The sequence below is a fragment of the Mustelus asterias genome, chromosome 14 (genome assembly GCF_964213995.1).
Source record: "Mustelus asterias chromosome 14, sMusAst1.hap1.1, whole genome shotgun sequence".
Classification (NCBI taxonomy): domain Eukaryota; kingdom Metazoa; phylum Chordata; class Chondrichthyes; order Carcharhiniformes; family Triakidae; genus Mustelus; species Mustelus asterias.
In genome coordinates this window covers 29,160,521-29,179,559 of record NC_135814.1, presented here as the reverse complement: position 1 = coordinate 29,179,559, position 19,039 = coordinate 29,160,521, and the positions used below count along the sequence as shown (strand labels likewise).

The 19,039-nt window shown below is 44.2% G+C and overlaps 1 protein-coding gene across 5 annotated transcripts in view; it reads left to right on the top strand.

The window, feature by feature from the left end:
• LOC144503551 (general transcription factor II-I repeat domain-containing protein 2-like) overlaps nucleotides 1-19,039 on the top strand; it is a 114,449-nt gene that overhangs the window by 65,171 nt on the left and 30,239 nt on the right. For 3 of the 5 annotated variants that reach the window (XR_013499507.1, XR_013499506.1, XR_013499510.1), the window contains one exon: nucleotides 1,652-1,741. The gene's annotated coding sequence lies outside the window, so the exon portion shown is untranslated. Of the gene's footprint in view, nucleotides 1-1,648; nucleotides 2,993-19,039 lie in introns of those variants that run through there. The other 2 variants (XR_013499508.1, XR_013499509.1) reach the window with 2 other exon arrangements.

The following is a 19,039-nucleotide window of genomic DNA, read 5'->3' as shown; positions in this document are numbered from 1 at the left end:
CAGCTCCAGGGACCTGGGTTCGATTCCCGGCTTGGGTCACTGTCTGTGTGGAGTTTGCACATTCTCCTCGTGTCTGCATGGGTTTCCTCCAGGTGCTCCGGTTTCCTCCCACAGTCCAAACATGTGTGGGTTAGGTTGATTGGCCATGCTAAAATTGCCGTGAGTGTCCTGCGATGCGAAGGTTAGAGGGATTAGTGGGTAAATATGTAGGGATATGGAGGTAGGGCCTGGGTGGGATTGTGGTCGGTGCAGACTCGATGGGCCGAATGGCCTCTTTCTATGCTGTAGGGTTTCTAAGATTCCAATGTGATGTGTGAGTTCTGCAATGACTGTGAAGTATCCTCAACTATGTCCATATTTAATATTGTATTCACTGGAGACTTGGTACTATTTGCAGTCCAAATGCCAATAGTCACAGGGTTATGATGGTTGCGACAACCATCATAACAACTTAGGTGTGTCCAATTTTTAAAAGCATTGATTGAAAGTTAATGATATGGTATGCCTTCACTGATCATGACAATTTGAAGAAGTTCAGTGCAGTTTAAAGAGTTCTGAACAAATGTGTGCTTTCACTCTCATCCATCTTGGGTTGCAATATGACAGAAATAGAGTAGAGGCAGCCGAGAGGAGACGCTGTGCATTGAGTGAAGAGGAGAAATACTTTCAACACTCAGCCATTCCCACTTAGGGGCTCCAGAAAACACTTTTCCTACATCATGATGTGGAGATGCCGGCATTGGACTGGGGTGGGCAAAGTAAGAAGTCTCACAACACCAGTAAAGTCCAACAGGTTTATTTGGTAGCACGAGCTTTCGGTGCGCTGCTCTTTCAGACACTACGACAACGGATGAATGAACACCAGGACACAGAGTTGTCCACAATCACCAGGCAGGGGTGTTCCCTTCCTGTCGGGAACACTTCAGCAGTCAAGGGCTTTCAGCCTCTGATCTTCGAGTAAGTGTTCTCCAAGGCGGCCTTCACGACACACGACCAAGCAGAATCGCTGAGCAAAAACTGATAGTCAAGTTCCGCACACATGAGGACGGCCTCAACCGGGATCTTGGGTTCATGTCACACTACCTGTAACCATTTGGCCTGGACTTGCGAAAGCTTACTAGCTGTCCTGGCTTGAGACAATTCACACCTCTTTAACCTGTGCTTAACCCTCTCTCCACTCGCATTGTCTGCACCTGTAAAGACTTGATTACCTGTTAAAACTCACATTCCAACCATTATCTTGTAAATTGAGTTTGTGTCTATATATACCCTGTTTGTGAACCCAACTCTCCATTCACCTGATGAAGGAGCAGTGCTCCGAAAGCTCGTGCTACCAAATAAACCTGTTGGACTTTAACCTGGTGTTCTGAGACTTCTTACTTTTCCGACATGAGCATTGAGCAGTGTCTGAGGAGGTTACGTTTCACCAAGGAGGCGGTGGCTGAACTATGCCACATCCTTCAAACAAACCTGCAGCCACATAGTCTAGTGAGAGTACAATTACCCCCAATCCTGACACCTCAGAATCCTTCCCGACTAGAACTGGGAGCATCAAGAACATTTTGCACTCAGCGTGCATCACTGTTTTAGGAAGGTAACTTGAGGTGTTGGATGCAAGCGGAATGGAATTCATTATTTTCTCTCTCAGCAGAAAGAAGTACGAGGAGCAGATCTGTGGCTTTTCCAGGGCAGAGGATTCCCATAAGACGCAAGAGCAGAGTTAGGCCATTTGGCCTATCGAGTATGTACTGCCATTCAATGCGATTATGACTGATCTAACATGATAATCCTCAACTCCATTTCCCCATCTTATCCCCATAACCCTTGATCCCTTATTGATTTAAAATGTCTGTCTCAGCCTTGAACATACTTAACGACCCAGCCTCTGCAGCCCTCTGCGGTAAAGAATTCTAAAGATTCACTGCCCTCTGAGAGAAGAAATTCCTCCTCATCTCTGTCTTAATTGGGCCACAGTAAGACGTTTAACAACACCAGGTTAAAGTCCAACAGGTTTATTTGGTAGCAAAAGCCACACAAGCTTTTGTGTGGCTTTTGCTGCCTAGTAAACCTGTTGGACTTTAACCTGGTGTTGTTAAACTTCTTACTGTGTTTACCCAGTCCAACGCCGGCATCTCCACATCTTAATTGGGCCACACCTTACTCTGAAATTATGCCCTCTGGTCCTAGCTTATCCCAAAATAGGAAACAAGTCAACATCTACCCTGTCAAGCCCCCTGAGACTCCTATGTGTCTCAATAAGGTTACCTCCTATTCTTCTAAAGTCCATTGAGTACAGGCCCAACTTACTCAACCTCTCCTCATAAGAAAACTCCTCCATACCTGGAATCAACCGAGTGAACCATCTCTGGACTTCCTCTGATGCCAGTATATTTTTCCTTAGATAAGGGAAGCAATGGTGCAAGCCGGCATCAACTGAACGCAGGTAGCTCTGTGGGGAAGGCATATCTCAATGAGGATATGTACGAGAGCATCAAAGGGCTTCACTCACTGAACTTGCCATTGTTGGCTATGCACAGGCCATCATGCTGTTGAATGCCTGCTATTTGCCTACGAGAACCGTTACAACCAGGAGCAGATCACCAGCATCCTCAAACATTGGTCTTGTTGCCTGGACGTCTTAGGAGGAAGTCCTCACAATTAACTAGGGGATGCCTCGTGATTTGTGGTGGTCTGCTGCGTTCTACAAAATTCGGCAATTGTGGCAGCAAAGCACTTGCCTCCAAGCCCTGGGTGAGTTGCTCAGGACGATGAGGAGGAGGAAGGAAGGAAGCATCTAGGAACTCATTACTATGGCTGAGTAGTCCATAAGCATCTCATCCTGAAAATTTCCCAGACCACTCTTGCACTACACTTGCCCATCCTCTTGGTCAGATTTCTGAAATAGCAAAACAGGTGAAATAATACAAGAACTATTTGCAGCCAAAGATACTGAAAAACACTTCCAAAAATAAATACCATGTTGTACCTGTACAAGTATTCACCCTTGTCCACCCTTGTCCATTTTCTTAGTGCCTTTCCTACATGTGCTTTTGTCTTGGTCTTCCTATGCCTAATGTTACAAAGTTGAACTATTTGCAAATTTCAGCCAGATGTACCAACTAGATCATCCATCTCTGCCTTCTCTGTAAGTACAGTAAGAGTTTTAACAACACCAGGTTAAAGTCCAACAGGTTTATTTGGTAGCAAATGCCATTAGCTTTCGGAACGCTGCTCCTTTGTCAGCTGGAGTGGAAATCTGCTCTCAAACAGGGCACAGAGACACAAAATCAAGTTACAGAATACTGATTAGAATGCGAATCTCTACAGCCAACCAGGTCTTAAAGATACAGACAATGTGAGTGGAGGGAGCATTAAGCATAGGTTAAAGAGATGTGTATTGTCTCCAGACAGGACAGCCAGTGAGATTCTGCAAGTCCAGGGGGCAAGCTGTGGAGGTTACTGATAGTGTGACATAAACCCAACATCCCGGTTTAGGCCGTCCTTGTGTGTGCGGAACTTGGCTGTCAGTTTCTGCTCAGTGACTCTGCGCTGTCGTGTGTCGTGAAGGCCGCCTTGGAGAACGCTTACCCGAAGATCAGAGGCTGAATGCCCGTGACTGCTGAAGTGTTCCCCAACAAGAAGAGAACAGTCTTGCCTGGTGATTGTCGAGCGGTGTTCATTCATGCGTTGTCGTAACGTCTGCATGGTTTCCCCAATGTGCCATGCCTCGGGACATCCTTTCCTGCAGCATAGACAACGTTGGCCGAGTTGCAAGAGTAGGTACCGTGTACCTACTTTAAGACCTGGTTGGCTGTAGAGATTCGCATTCTAATCAGTATTCTGTAACTTGATTTTGTGTCTCTGTGCCCTGTTTGAGAGCAGATTTCCACTCCATCTGACGAAGGAGCAGCGCTCCGAAAGCTAATGGCATTTGCTACCAAATAAACCTGTTGGACTTTAACCTGGTGTTGTTAAAACTCTTACTGTATTTACCCCAGTCCAACGCCGGCATCTCCACATCATTCTCTGTAAGTACGCAGCATCACCGACGCCAATCTTAGTCAATGTGATTCACTCCACATGATATCAATAAACAGCTGGAGGCACCGGATACAGCAAAGGCTATGGGCCCTAACAACAGCCCAGAAGTAATACTGAACACTTGCGCACCAGAACTAGTTGATCCCCTGGCCAAGTGGTTCCAGCGCAGCTACAATACTTGCATCTACCAGAAAATGTGAAAGATTGCCCAAGCATGTCCAGTCCACAAAAAGCAAGGTGAATCCAATCTGAGCAATGACTGCCCCATCAGTCTACATATGATTGTCAGTTGGAAGATGCATCAATAGTGTTAGCAGTACCAGACTCCAGCATAGACTGCCCTGGCAAGTGGTCACCCCTCGATGGCTCAATCACTTCATCTGAGAAGGTATCCCGTGGTATTTGCCAGGCTGCACAATGGTGACTATAGTAAGGCGCAGTTCCAGCTCCCCAACTGCCTATGACTGCTGCCAATCTCTTTCCCAGCTGCACAGAGCAATCAACTGCTCCCCGGCTTTTCCTGTCACCTTTCATCCCGGCTCCCAACTAACTAAAACGAAGAAGATTGTCATCAACTTCAGGAAGCATAGAGGAGAACATGCCCCTGTCTACATCAACGGGGACGAAGTGGAAAGGGTTGAGAGCTTCAAGTTTTTAGGTGTCCAGATCACTAACAACCTGTCCTGGTCCCCCCATGCCGACATTATAGTTAAGAAAGCCCACCAACGCCTCTACTTTCTCAGAAGACTAAGGAAACTTGACATATCAGCTACGACTCTCACTAACGTTTACAGATGCACCATAGAAAGGATTCTTTCTGGCTGTATCACAGCTTGGAATGGCTCCTGCTCTGCCCAAGACCGCAAGAAACTACAAAAGGTTGTGAATGTAGACCAATCCATCACGCAAACCAGCCTCCCATCCATTGACTCTCTACACTTTCCGCTGCCTCGGCAAAGCAGCCAGCATAATTAAGGACCCCACGCACCCCGGACATTCTCTCTTCCACCTTCTCCCGTCAGGAAAAAGATAAAACAGTCTGAGGTCACATACCAACCGACTCAAGAACAGCTTCTTCCCTGCTGCTGTCAGAATTTTGAATGGACCTACCCTGCATTAAGTTGATCTTTCTCTCCACCCTAGCAATGACTGTAACACTACATTCTCCACTCTCCACTCTCTCGTTTGGAATACTGCATCCAGTTCTGGTCACCACACTACCAGAAGGACGTGGAGGCTTTGGAGAGAGTACAGAGGGGGTTTACCAGGATGTTGCCTGGTATGGAGGGGCTTAGTTATGAGGAGAGATTGGGTAAACTGGGGTTGTTCTCCCTGGAAAGACGGAGGATGAGGGGAAACTTAATAGAGGTGTATAAAATTATGAAAGGCATAGATAGGGTGAACGGTAGGAAGCTTTTCCCCAGGTCGGTGGTGACGTTCACGAGGGGTCATAGGTTCAAGGTGAAGGGGGGGAGGTTTAACACAGATATCAGAAGGACATATTTTACACAGAGGGTGGTGGGGGCCTGGAATGCGCTGCCGGGCAAGGTGGTGGAGGCGGACACACTGGGAACGTTTAAGACTTATCTAGATAGCCACATGAACGGAGTGGGAATGGAGGGATACAAAAGAATGGTCTAGTTTGGACCAGGGAGCGGCACGGGCTTGGAGGGCCGAAGGGCCTGTTCCTGTGCTGTATTGTTCTTTGTTCTTGTTCTTTGTTTCCTTCTCTATGAATGGTATGCTTTGTCTGTATAGCGTGCAAGAAACAATACTTTTCACTGTATGCTAATACATGTAACAATAATAAATCAAATCAACGAACTGTCACGTGGGCTGACTTTCACGCCACCCCAGGTCCCCGAGGATGTTGGTTCATGCCACACCACCAGGCAGGCACATTGCATAATCCCTGCAGCTGCTGAGACCCCAGGCATCCACATGTTCAACATAATGCCTCCCCAGAGTGGGAGCATTCACCTGTTCAACTTACTGTAAAGAGGGGTGGGGGCGGAGGGAGGGGGGTTTTGATTGCATGTGGAAAATCCGAAAGCAAGTGCAGCATGCATGAATTTCCAACCCAATCACCTCATTATCATTCCCTCGCAATTGCACCTATCATTGAACATGTGAAATAACGGGAGATCGATGACATTCAGCTGCCTCCAGCCTGCAATTGCTGCTCCCTGCCTGACAAAGCTGCCACTCTTTTAACTGCTGGAGCTAAGTTGCCTTTTGGCATCTGGACGTTCAAGACTAAAATATACCGGTGTGTAATCCATCAATCCAAAGATCCAGCTTTAATTTAGCTAACTTGACATTGTGCAGGTCATGGGTGAGCTTGATAGAGTGAGACAGCTATGTCTGAGCAGGCCAACTTCTAAAACATTAGGAACCAGTGGGAGTAGTCAGTGCTCAAGAGACGGGAACAAGGATCTGATGCAACTTGAATATTAAATCAAACAATGGAACAGTAAGCATACAGGAATTTTCATCAATTGCAATTTAAATTCAGTCTCCATTCTTCCATTTCCACCCTGTTGTAGGTTTCCAATCAATTTTGCCACAGCTAATGAGGCTAATGGACTGAATTTTGCAGTCTGCTATGAAGTGATGGTTCACGTCACTGAACTCAAATAAACCTGTTCGCAAAAATCTTTCAATTCCTGTGGCATGCATTTCTCCCTTTCCCGACATTCGTTTGAATCTGATGCCATGTCAAGGAAATGCGCAAACATCCACCAAGAGTGTAATCATCAAAGAGTACAATTAACAGCCAATCACATTGATATAGCAGTCTCCCAAACAGTAAACCACGAAGATTGTCCTTCATTTTTTAAAATCACTTTACAGAGAGTGATATGAAGATTGTGAGACATACACAGGCAACTGAAATAGAAGCTGAATTATCAGTCACATAGAATTACAAACAATTACATAGAACATACAGCACAGGAACAGACCACTCGGCCCATCTGGTCCAAGCCAGTGTTTATGTTCCACATGAGCTTCCTCTTTATCTGATCTTATCAGCGTAACCTTTCATTCCTTTCTCCATCTAGCTTCCCCTTAAATGTATCTATGCTAATTGCCTCAATTGCTTCTTTGGTAGCAAGTTCAAAAATGTGCGGGTTAGGTTGAATGGCCATGATAAATTGCCCCTTAGTGCCAGGGGGGCGAGCAGGGTAAAATACGTGGGGTTATGGGGATAGGGCCTGGGTGGGATTGTGGTCGATGCAGACTCGGTGGGCTGAATAGCCTCCTTCTGCACTGTAGGATTCTATGATTCCACTTCTTAACTGCTCCCAGTGCAAAGAAGTTTATCTTCAATTCCCTATTGGATTTATTAGTGACTATTTTATACTTACAACCCCTAATTCTGGTTTGCCGCACAAGTGGAAACATCTTCTGTCCATCAACCCCATTAAAATCATTTCCGAATCTGAAAGATTTGTATTCCAGAGAAAAGACTCCCAGCCTGTTCAATCTTTCCTGTAGGTATATTCTATTGGATAGTTGTGTTGTTAGCTACTTGAAAAGCATCAAAGGTCACTGTTGTAGCTTTACTATAAATGCAAGCTTGTCTTTCCATTACACCGAGCAAACTCACAATTATATAACCTTCCAGATTTATTGACAGTTTTATTAATTTTGACCAAAAATGAACATTAAAAATTGTTTTAAAATTGTCTGGATTTTTTTATTATTATGGAAAAATTTGTTATTCCACAAATATAAAAGTAGTTTTTCACAACAACCTAAGATGTTTAGTGGTAATTATGAACTTAGTATGCCCTTCATTCAACAAACTGAAACCTACAGAAAAGTTTATTCAGCAAGGTAAATAATGCAAAAGGGTATGTTATCAGTTCAGTCTGCAGGGACATCAACAAGGCAAGGCGAAATATGCGGTAGAATTTTACAGTCCCAATCCAGCGGGGTTTGCAGGCCAGGGTGGGAGTGGGGCTGGGGGGAGGGTGGGTGGGGCGGGTAGACCTTCCTGCAGCTCTCTTGCTGCCTCTGATGCCCACATTTTTACATTGTGCAAGTGAAGCCAAGGGCAGCCTACCTGTCCATGCCCCAGTTTAGATTCTTAAGTGGCCAATTATTGGCCACTTATGGACTGCTGTCTGCCAGAAGAATTCAGGAGTGAGGATGATGCCCCAACAGGCCATCCTCCTCAGGCCTTAGGCAAGAAATGGGGGTCTATTCTCACACAAGTATTTCCTCTCCCCATGCCCTCTCCATGAAGACACCCATCCCCTTCTCCCTACTGTCATGAAAACATATCAGGAAAATCTAAAAAAATGAAATATTATCTGCTGGTAATGTTTTGGTTATATATTTAAAACTGTGGGAATATGTGAGTAAGATATTTAAAGCAGGGACAGAGTGACAATGCGAATGTAACCAGTGCATTTGATATGTTGATGAGCCTAGCAACACTGAAAGCAGATGTTTACCTTGGACAACTTGGTAATAATGGGTATAGAACATGACTACATATAAGTGGGTTATTAAGGATTCAAAGGAAGGTTTGCGTAGTGTGAAAGAAAGGTATAATTGAGAAGGTGAATGAAGGGAGTTTACTTTTCTTTTAAACTCTAAAAGCTAAAATAGAAAGACTGGGGTAATTAAGTCTGGGAGAGTGCAGTTCTCAAGAAGATGGGTCAGATAAGGGAGAGATCAAAGGGTAAAGACATATTTAAAGTGATACTGAAAACTATGCAGGGGACTGTTATTAAACAGCAAGAATAGCTGTTTAATTTCCAGTGTGTGATGATAGCCAGCTTGAAAAGCAAACTGCTGGTTGGTGTACCCCAGAGATGTAAAAGCCCTGTGTGGTAACAGTTACTGGATATTTATAGATCTTAAAATCTATAAGGTGTGGAACAGATTGGGGAGAGTTAGCTCTGAAGGTAGTTAATTTAAGATCATTTGGTACTATTTAAAGTACTGATACTGTGTAAAGCCATTGTCTTAGGTAAGTCTACTTCTAGTTGATGCGCGTTATCGCACACGAGGCTTGAGATGCTCAGGAAATAAAGGCTTTTATTTGCTGTTACAACGAAGCTACTAAGTATATACACGATCCCAGACTGAGGGGTCCCAGACAGAGCAGTGACCTTTATACCTCTCCCAGGAGGCGGAGCCCGACTGGGATGTAGCATAATAACTATAATACAAGGTGTAACAGCCCAACCCTAACCCCAACAGCAACAAGTAGAACAACCCATCCCTAACCCCAACAGCAACCTATATACATACTTGTAGTACTGGCCAGACCCTGGCTCAGTACTATCTAGTGGGAACCAACGATGGTTCACCACACTAGTATATTTGTTTTCACCTTCTATTTCTTAATAAACATTTACTTTATTAAAATCACGGGCAGGATTTTATGGCCCACGCTCGTCCCAAAACTGTAAAATCCCACCCAAGGTCAACGGAACTTTCCATGGTCCGCCCCCCGCCCACTCCGATTCCCGTGGTGGGTGGGACAGTAAAATTCCAGCCTGTGTGTCGGGGACATAATTTTCCAGATTTCAAAACTCTCCTCATACTATACAAATTGCAAGCACAGTTGAGGGGTTATTGCTTCAAGTTTCCCTTCTACGATTTGAACAATTTGGCATCTACCATCAGCCGTGCCCTTAACACTATTCCCCAGGGCCCCACTTCATCTTCTTGCCATGAGAACGCTGACAGCTTCACCATCAGTTCTACCGCACAATCCAGGTCAATGCGACCTTCATCTCGCAGTCTAACTGACTTGTGCAGTTTTACTATTACCAGTTGTTGAATTTCATTTTTAGATGCTGTTGAGGAACTGTTTATGAATGTTTATGATCAAATTAATATGACATACTGGCACCTATTCACTTATCTTTGAATATTCAAACCGTAGCATTATAAATAAGTTCATATTTAATACAGCTGGAACACAGCAAACTGCCATAACTCATCTTGGTTTGATTGAATATGCTCTTGTTGGTCAGACAAAGGCTACTTGTCCAAATCTGACGTACATAAACATGACTGATGTTCTGCTGCAGTACTAGAGTCTTAGAGTCATAGAGGTTTACAGCATGGAAACAGGCCCTTCTGCCCAACTTGCCCATGCCGCTTTTTTTTAAACCCCTAAGCTGATCCCAATTGCCCGCATTTGGCCCATATCCCTCTATACCCATCCCACCCATGTAACTGTCTAAATGCTTTTTAAAAGACAAAATTGTACCCGCCTCTACTACTACTTCTGGCAGCTTGTTCCAGACACTCACCACCCTCTGTGTGAAAAAATTGCCCCTCTGGACACTTTTGTATCTCTCCCCTCTCATCTTAAACCTAAGCCCTCTAGTTTTAGATTCCCCTACCTTTGGGAAAAGATATTGACTATCTCGCTGATCTATGCCCCTCATTATTTTATAGATCTCTATAAGATCACCCCTCAGCCTTCTACACTCCAGAGAAAAAAGTCCCAGTCTACCCAGCCTCTCCTTCTAACTCAAACCATCAAGTCCCGGTAGTATCCTAATAAATCTTTTCTGCACTCTTTCTAGTTTAATAAGATCCTTTCTGTAATAGGGTGACCAGAACTGTACACAGTACTCCAAGTGTGGCCTTACCAACTTCAACAAGACGTCCCAACTCCTGTATTCAATGTTCTGACCAATGAAACCAAGCATACTGAGCGAGTATTGCATTGTTGCGGCTGCCATCCATTGTCATGTTAAAACCAACATCAGTAAAGAAAATTGAGGAGTTCTCCTGTTATCTGGCTAACCCCACCAACTCTAATTGTCAAGCCATTCAATGATGGATGTTGCTATATGTGAAAGAGCTGCCTTGTTTCCTTATATATTAGTGACTACATAAGATGTACCCAAAGCACTTTGAAATGCTTCTGAGAGATAGACTTCCCTTGAGTTGGAATGACCCAGGGGCATTTTAACAATTGCAGTCGGGCCCCGTTTCCAGGATTCTTGACCCCATCCCCAGGATTTCCAAGTTTTAGGAGTGACTTTTAAGAGTGGGGGCTGGTTTGGGTCAACGATCCACACCCAACACTCCTGATCTGGTGGGCTCCATTGCGGAGACAGGCATGATCTACTCCTCCCCAATTTTCATGGAGTAGGGCCAACTCTTAAAAGATTCATGGCTCACAGCTCCTCAGAGGTCTGGTGAATCAGAGTCTACATGAGGTAAACTTTGAATTGAAAGCTAAGATCCAGAATTCCTCCTGATACTCCCCCCCCCCCCCCCCCCCAGTCTATGCCCCCCTACCCTCCCTCCATGACCTCTCATAGGGGACATTGGAAGTAGGTGGGGGAATATCCTGGTCTGTGGGGAGGGGCATGGTATGGGATAGAAATGGCATAGGGAGTTGTGTGTGTGGGATGGGGGTAGGGGCAGGGGTGGTGGTGGAGGGGGATGGGTGAGGGCTAGAACTCCCTACCTTTTCATTGTAACTGGGATAAAGTTCCACAGCATTGTGACAGGCCTTTTTAAGTAGCTCACCTCTGCAGTCAACAGCCCCTATGGCTGCCTCTAACCTCTGTCCCAGATCAGCTGACCTGACTCCAAGGACAATCCTGTTCTTTGTGGCATTTTCTCCTGAGTGGCAGGTGGGCTGAGGTGGACAATTTCCCAACTGCCCACTATCTCTGTGATGAAAATTCAAGATGTGGAGATGCCGGCGTTGGACTGAGGTAAACACAGTAAGAAGTCTAACAGCACCAGGTTAAAGTCCAACAGGTTAAACCTGTTGGACTTTAACCTGGTGTTGTTAGACTTCTTACTATGAAAATTCAAGCCATCATTTATTTCTGATGATAGTGGTCTTGGTGCAGTTGTGAAATATGCCAGGTAGCCAGGGATTTGAAAGCTTGTCGTTTGCCTGAAAATGTTGTGCAGTCCATTGCAAACAGTAAAGATTGGATGAAATATTAATCTCGGGCAGGGAGATATTAAAATGCTTTGATTGCAGTTGTTTTCACTTTGAGCCCTTTGGTGCGAGTGCCGTGAAACGTTGTAGGTTAGTACTTCAAAGTGAGACAACAAAGAACAAAGAAAATTACAGCACAGGAACAGGCTCTTCAGCCCTCCAAGCCTGCACCGACCATGTTTCCCAACTGAACTAAAACCCCCTACCCTTCCGGGGACCATATCGCTCCATTCTCGTCCTAATCATGTATTTGTCAAGACGCACCTTAAAAGTCACCATCGTATCTGCTTCCACTACCTTCCCCAGCAGCGAGTTCCAGGCACCCATCACCCTCTGTGTATAAACTTGCCTTGTACATCTCATTTAAACCTTGCCCCTCACGCCTTAAACCTATGCCCCCTAGTAATTGACTCTTCCACCCTGGGAAAAAGCTTCTGACTATCCACTCTGTTCATGCTCCTCATTATCTTGTAGACTTCCAAAGCTGGTTGGCTACTGAGGTGACTCCCACAAACATAAGCCTGAATACTGCCAGTGAAACCCATCACAAACTCACAAAATAAATCAAATGAAGCTCAGGTATTTATGTCAAATAAAAACTTCAAACTATCAATTTCTTTTATAAATGTTTCACTCCAAGTCAGTAGCTGGAACTTTGTGAACATGCATGGATCTTGCTCCAGTGATGTTGGCTGGACAGTATCATCATAAATGACTCACGTTTAATATTAGTACTGTACAGTTATAATGCAAAGGTGTCATTAAACTTTTACAGCTGAAGTATTCAAATTATTTTGTTCTTTTAGCTAAACATATCACGAAATTTTATTACTTTAACATGTGTGAAAAAATTGTTAAAAATAGTCTGGAGCCTTGTACCGTTATTAACAAAAAGAAAGCAAATAGATTTGGCCGTCTCTCTGTTCCGAGAGAGGGAGAGGTTTTGCCAAAAATGTTCTTTCTTGTAATACTTCCTAACAGTAGTTGTCTTATATGCTTCTAGTGAGTAGATAAACCATTGTACAAATAATGTTGACAACTTCTAGGTTAAAATAGGAAACTGCTGGTGAAGATTATGAAAAAGAGAAATCTTGCATCTGTATTGTCATAGCCTCAAAATGTCCCAACATGCTTTCCAGTCAATTAAATACTTTTGAAGAATGATTGTAGTGAAAGAAACATGAATCAACTTGTGCACAGCAAGCTCACACGGACAGCAATGTGATAATGACCAAGAATCTGTTTTAATGATGTCCGCTGAGGGATGAATATTGGCAGGAGAAGGGGTTAACTCCCTTCTCTTTGAAATAGTTCAATGGGAAATTTTATGTCCACTTGGGAGAGCGAATGGTGCCTTGGTTTAATGTCTCATCCAAATTGCGCCAACTCTGACAGTGTAATACCCCCCACCTCTAACTACACCGGAGTGTCAGCCTAAACTGTTGTGCTCAGTGCTGCTGGAGGGGGATGTACCCATTGAGTCACAGTTGACACTTCCATGCAAGAAATCAATAATGCATTTTAATAACTAAAACTGGAAACTGTGGTTCTTATTATAATTATACACTTTGTCATCTTTACGGCCTTGGAGGTAATATTTCATCTTTTCATGTGAAAACTTGTTCAAATTTGCTTTACTGAGCTCTTAAGGCTCATGTGTATCTCGAACACATGATTTTTCAGCATTTTTAATGCAGCCCATAGCCATCATTTAATGAAAGCATTAGGTCAGAAAATAGTCTATGTTCTGTTGCCCACAGATATCATTGATTTAAGGCCATTGTCTGCTGATGTGAATTATTGGGTAATAGTCAAAACCATTTTCTCACACATGATAGCTCTTCAACATTTGAATCCAAAGGTGAAGTGTAATACAGTAATGTGATGTTATCCTGAGGGCTGAGCAAGCTAACCTCAGTTTGTTTTCACGTCCGCTTGGATTGTGCTCAGCCCATTCATCACTAACTCCAATGCAAACCACTAAAATTGCAACGTCAGTAATATGGAAAGTCTAAACTCAGCTCTTTGTATTGGATGTGTTAGGTTTTCTTGTTGATCAGAGTATTTTGTCAGAGTTCATTAAGCATCAGCGAGGACTCAGCACTATCTTGAACCAGCTTCAAAGTAAATAAGATCCATTTTCCGGCCTGGCACGGCGATTAATCCTGGTTCTTCTCCACAGTAAATGAAGATATGCAGACCATCCAAAAGTAGCTGGTAATTTGTTTAAATTATAACCACTGTGCAACTTGTGAACCACCAGTATAGAAATATAGAGGGATATGGACCAAGTAAGGACAGAAGGTTTTTCTTTTAGTTTATTGAGGGCATCATGATCGGCACGGGCTTGGAAGGCCAAAGGGCCTGTTCCTGTGCTGTACCTTTCTTTGTTCATTGTTCTAAATACAGGACTGCATTTTATAAGCCCCTTCAAGACAGGCTGGCACAAGGGAAGCCTGGCAAAATGCAAAGGCAAAAGCCAAATACTGTGAATGCTGGAAATCTGAAATAAAAACAAAATAAAACCCAGGAAATTCTCAGTAGCTCAGGCAGAATCTGTGGAAAGAGAGTAAATGGCCAGAACTTTACCGCCCCGTCCGTCATGAGAATCGGAGTGGACGAGGGATGGACAAGGGGAAGGTCTGTTGACCTCAGGAAGGATTTTACAGTTTCGGGATGAGCGAAGCCTCAAACTCCTGCCCAAAGTTTCAGGTCGATGACTTTTCATCAGAACAATGCTGAACCTGATATCTTCCTGCTGTCATGCCATTTTGTCAGCGGTGGGAAAGTTGGCAGATTGGCCGCCCATTGTCTGATCTGTTCTGGGGCTGTCAATCAGAGCAGATCAAAATGGCCGGCTTTACCTGCTGCTCATACAGGGTTCCAAAGAGAATCTCCCGAGTAAAGCTGATATCTCCTGGCAGTCAGTGGACTTCAAAGGGATATTCTCACACCTGGGGCTTGTAAGAGAGAAAGGGCAATCCCTTCCGCAGAATGGTGTGCTCCTGTGATTTTGAAGGCCTCCAGGTGTCTAAGAGGCACAGATAATAAAGTGACCAGGCCACCTCAAAGGTTTCAATTACACAAACAAGAATGAAAATTCTGACCTGAAAGTTTCTTGAGATCACCATGCTGAGAGTGATCTCCACCTTTCCTAGGGTTAGAAGGAGCAGTCTAACCACGAGAACATAAGAACATAAGAAATAGGAGCAGGAGTAGGCCATTTAGCCCCTCGAGCCTGCCCCGCCATTCAATAAGATCATGGCTGATCTGAAGTGAATCAGTTCCACTTACCCGCCTGCTCCCCATAACCCTTAATTCCCCTACCGATCAGAAATCCATCTATCCGTGACTTAAACATATTCAACGAGGTAGCCTCCACCACTTCAGTGGGCAGAGAATTCCAGAGATTCACCACCCTCTGAGAGAAGAAGTTCCTCCTCAACTCTGTCCTAAACTGACCCCCCTTTATTTTGAGGCTGTGCCCTCTCGTTCCAAGAACCCCCATCCCGGGGGAGAGTCCCGAGGTCAACCCCTTCCCCCAGCTCAAACCCACTCAGCCCCCCCTAGGTCCCTTGAGGGACCCCCCCTCTGCAGTATAACAGTGGCAGAGGGGCACATGAACAAAGCATTTACCTCCTTAACCCCCTCGGAGTTCAACGCACCAAGTCAGGGTGTCAGAGCCAGGGACAATGCAGGTTTGGCATTGCGAAGGGGTGAGGCCTGAAGGGCAGCCTGATGGGACCCTATCTCGTAGTGTCTCTCTTGTGGGAAAGGCGGGAGTTGAATCATCTTCATGCCAGCGTGGTTGAGGATAGCCCGTTCTTTTAGTGGTGTGGGGGATCTTGCCCCGCCGTGCTAAGGTATTGGGAATGTACCCCTTGTCAAAGGGGGGAGGGGGGGGGCATGTCCGTGGTGGGGCGGGGGCCCATCTCTGAGCACTGAGATCAGAGCATCCTTTAAAAACGGCACCCCGATCTCCATGAAGCCGTGCTAGCTGATGGTTTTACACTATGCATATTTTTAAGCACCAAAGGTGGCTGAACCCCATCCGGCAGGCACTGCTATTGTCAGCAGGAAACACGCCCACTGGCCGGAGCACTTAAGAGTGCAAACTGGAGAATAGCGCCTGTTATCACAATTAAGTTTGAATTATATTTGTCTTGTTCTTTCAGTGTATTTGCTGTGGAATGGTCAGGAACTGAAGCCTGCAGCCATACTAAGCCCATAAACATCCCCCCTGCCTTCTGTAGAACAATGTTTGGCAACTCCAATGATAAGCTTGGTGTATTCAGCATTTCTTTATTGTCATTCAGGTTCATTTATTTTCTTCCCCAAACTGTGATAGTGTACTAAAGAGTCGATATCAGCATCACTTGTTTGTGGTGGATATGGATTTGCTGCAATCATATAACAAGTTCCTGACTGGATAGGATATCCAAAATTATATCGAGGTATGTTATTAGTTAGCTGGGTTGATGATGGTTAAAAGGTTATCAACCAAGATTTCCTGGAACAATGTCTATTTGCCTCAGTCAAGAATCACGTAAGTGAGTCACGTAAGTAATACTTGGAAGGCCAAAAATGAATTAAAAAACACTTGATAATTTTTCAAAGCATTTTATTGATTTATATGAAGATTAGACAACTGTCTTGGCACCAGGTCTATATACATTCAGAGCTTTCAATAATGAAGTAGAAGAAATATTACAAATATGATTTTACTTGAACAATATCATAAGGATACACACAAAATTTTGTTTCTATATACAAAAGTAAATTGTACAAAGAAATTTCTTAAAACTAATATTTTCATTCAACCATTAATAAGTTAGTTATAGTTACAAAAAGTGGGAATTATGGAGACATATCCATCTATTGCTTTAGATCTCACTGATTGCTGTTGAAAGCTGATGGAGAAACTGTCAAATTTAGGAAGCTGCCCTAATCTTCTGAATTAGTCCACTCAGCACTTTAAGTTGATACTATAGGATTTTCCGGCCACGCCTGCCTCAAGACCGGAAAATCCAGTCCGAGGTAAACGAATGCATGGTCCGTGTCCCATCTGCTCTGATTCCCGTGGCTGGTGGAATGAGAAAATTCATTTTGTGTGTGTGAAACAGTCACCCAGCATTGATTTTCTGCCAAATTGACCAATTAGTGGTGAGAAGGTAGCCTCACCATCCAATTTAAGGATAGTAAGCTGGCTCTTTTTTTGAATTCATTCATGGGACATGGGTGTTGCTGGTTGGCCAGCATTTATTGCCCATCCCTAGTTGCCCAAGGGCAGTTGAAAGTCCATCACATTGCTGTGCCTCTGGAGTCACATGTAGGCCTGACTAAGTAAGAACGGCAGATTTCCTTCCCTAAAGGACATTAGTGAACCAGGTGGATTTTCCAACAATCGACAATGGTTTCATGGTCATCAGTAGATTCTTAATTTCAGATAATTTTTACTGAATTCAAAATCCACCCCCTGCCATGGGGGGATTTGAATCCAGGTCCCCAGAACATTGCTGAGTTTCTGGATTAATAGTTGGGCGATAATACCACTAGGCTATCGCCTCCCCATAAAGCCAGAAGGCCAATACGAAAGCTTCCAGCTCAGAAAGACCAGTAATTCAGGTGAGAATGAGAGAACAAGAAAGAGGGCATCTTGAGGTGCCCTCTCTGCAACTTTTTAAAAAATTAAATTAAAAAATATTTTCAGTCGCTTGGCCATGATGGTGAAGGGAGGATACCTATAACTGTGGTCAGATAGATGAGGAAGGTCTCAAAGAATGGTTGCCTGGAGTGACTCCAGGAAGCCCCTATACCCGATGCCTCGGGGGGCCCACTGCCCAACTGGAAAATTGGCATCAGCCTGACAATAGGCCTTAAAAGGCCTGCAACTCCCCTTAATTGGCTAGCTGCTGCTGGCAAGTGGGTAGCTCTACAGACCACCACTTTCTCCAGGGCAATTAGGGATGGGCAATATATGCTGGGCTAGCCAGTAAAGCCCACATCCCTTGAATGAACAAAAATGCCCCTCATCCTGCCCCAATGGGTGGGAATTTCCGGTCTCGCTCATCCCGAAACTGTAAAATCCCACCTGAGGTCAACAGGCCTTTCCATGATCTGCCCCTCGCCTGCTCCGATTCCTGTGGCGAGCAGGACGGTAAAATTCTGGCATATGTGTGGGTGAGGACTCAGCCATTAGCTGCACGTAAAGCTTGTTTCCAGTTCTCCTAATATAATGAATATCATGTATAAAGTTTAAAAAATAATAACCAGTAGTACGAACTAGTCAGGGAACTCCCAGTTTGGCAGTGTTGTCATTATGCGTAGTAATAGGAAAATAAAACCACAATTAACCCACTGCATTTTAATGGAGTGCCAGTATGATATCTTTAATTCATTGCCCTGCAATTTGTGTTACCAGTGACAGAATTGTATGCACCTGAACTTTACCGTTGCGTTAAATAACAAAAAAAATGCCCTTTTCAGACAAACATTTGGAAAGATAAATACATATATTTTCACTTCTGTGCATTTATAAGTGTAAGTAGATTTAGTATCAGAATGCCATGCAAGCAGTATTGTGTTGTAGTGAATTCTAGCAGCCTAAACAAAATGCGGAGTGTAACTGCACCAAACTGCCATGTTGAAATCTAAGAGACAACACAGCAGCAATGCTGAAAGTGTATTGAGGAAAGACTCTTCCTGGAGCTCTCAAATTGGATCCGCTGCTGTTTACGTATCATTGCACTCTACCCTGTATATGCACAACCCCTACTTTCTTCAGGCACTAGTTTGGAGCAAAGAATCATGTAATCTTACAGCTTTGGCCTACAGTGTCTCTGCCAACTCTTTGACAAAGAAACAAAACTGGTCATGCTCCTCGCTCTTCCTGTTCATTTTATGTCAGATGTGGAATAATTTATGGCTACGAAGTGGTTTTGACCTTTTGGAAAGGCTGATTGTCACTGAAGTTCTGTCCCCTGCCTGACCGTCTGTGTAAGGCATGAACAAATTTGTAAATATAACCCACAAAATGACATTTGATCATTTTAA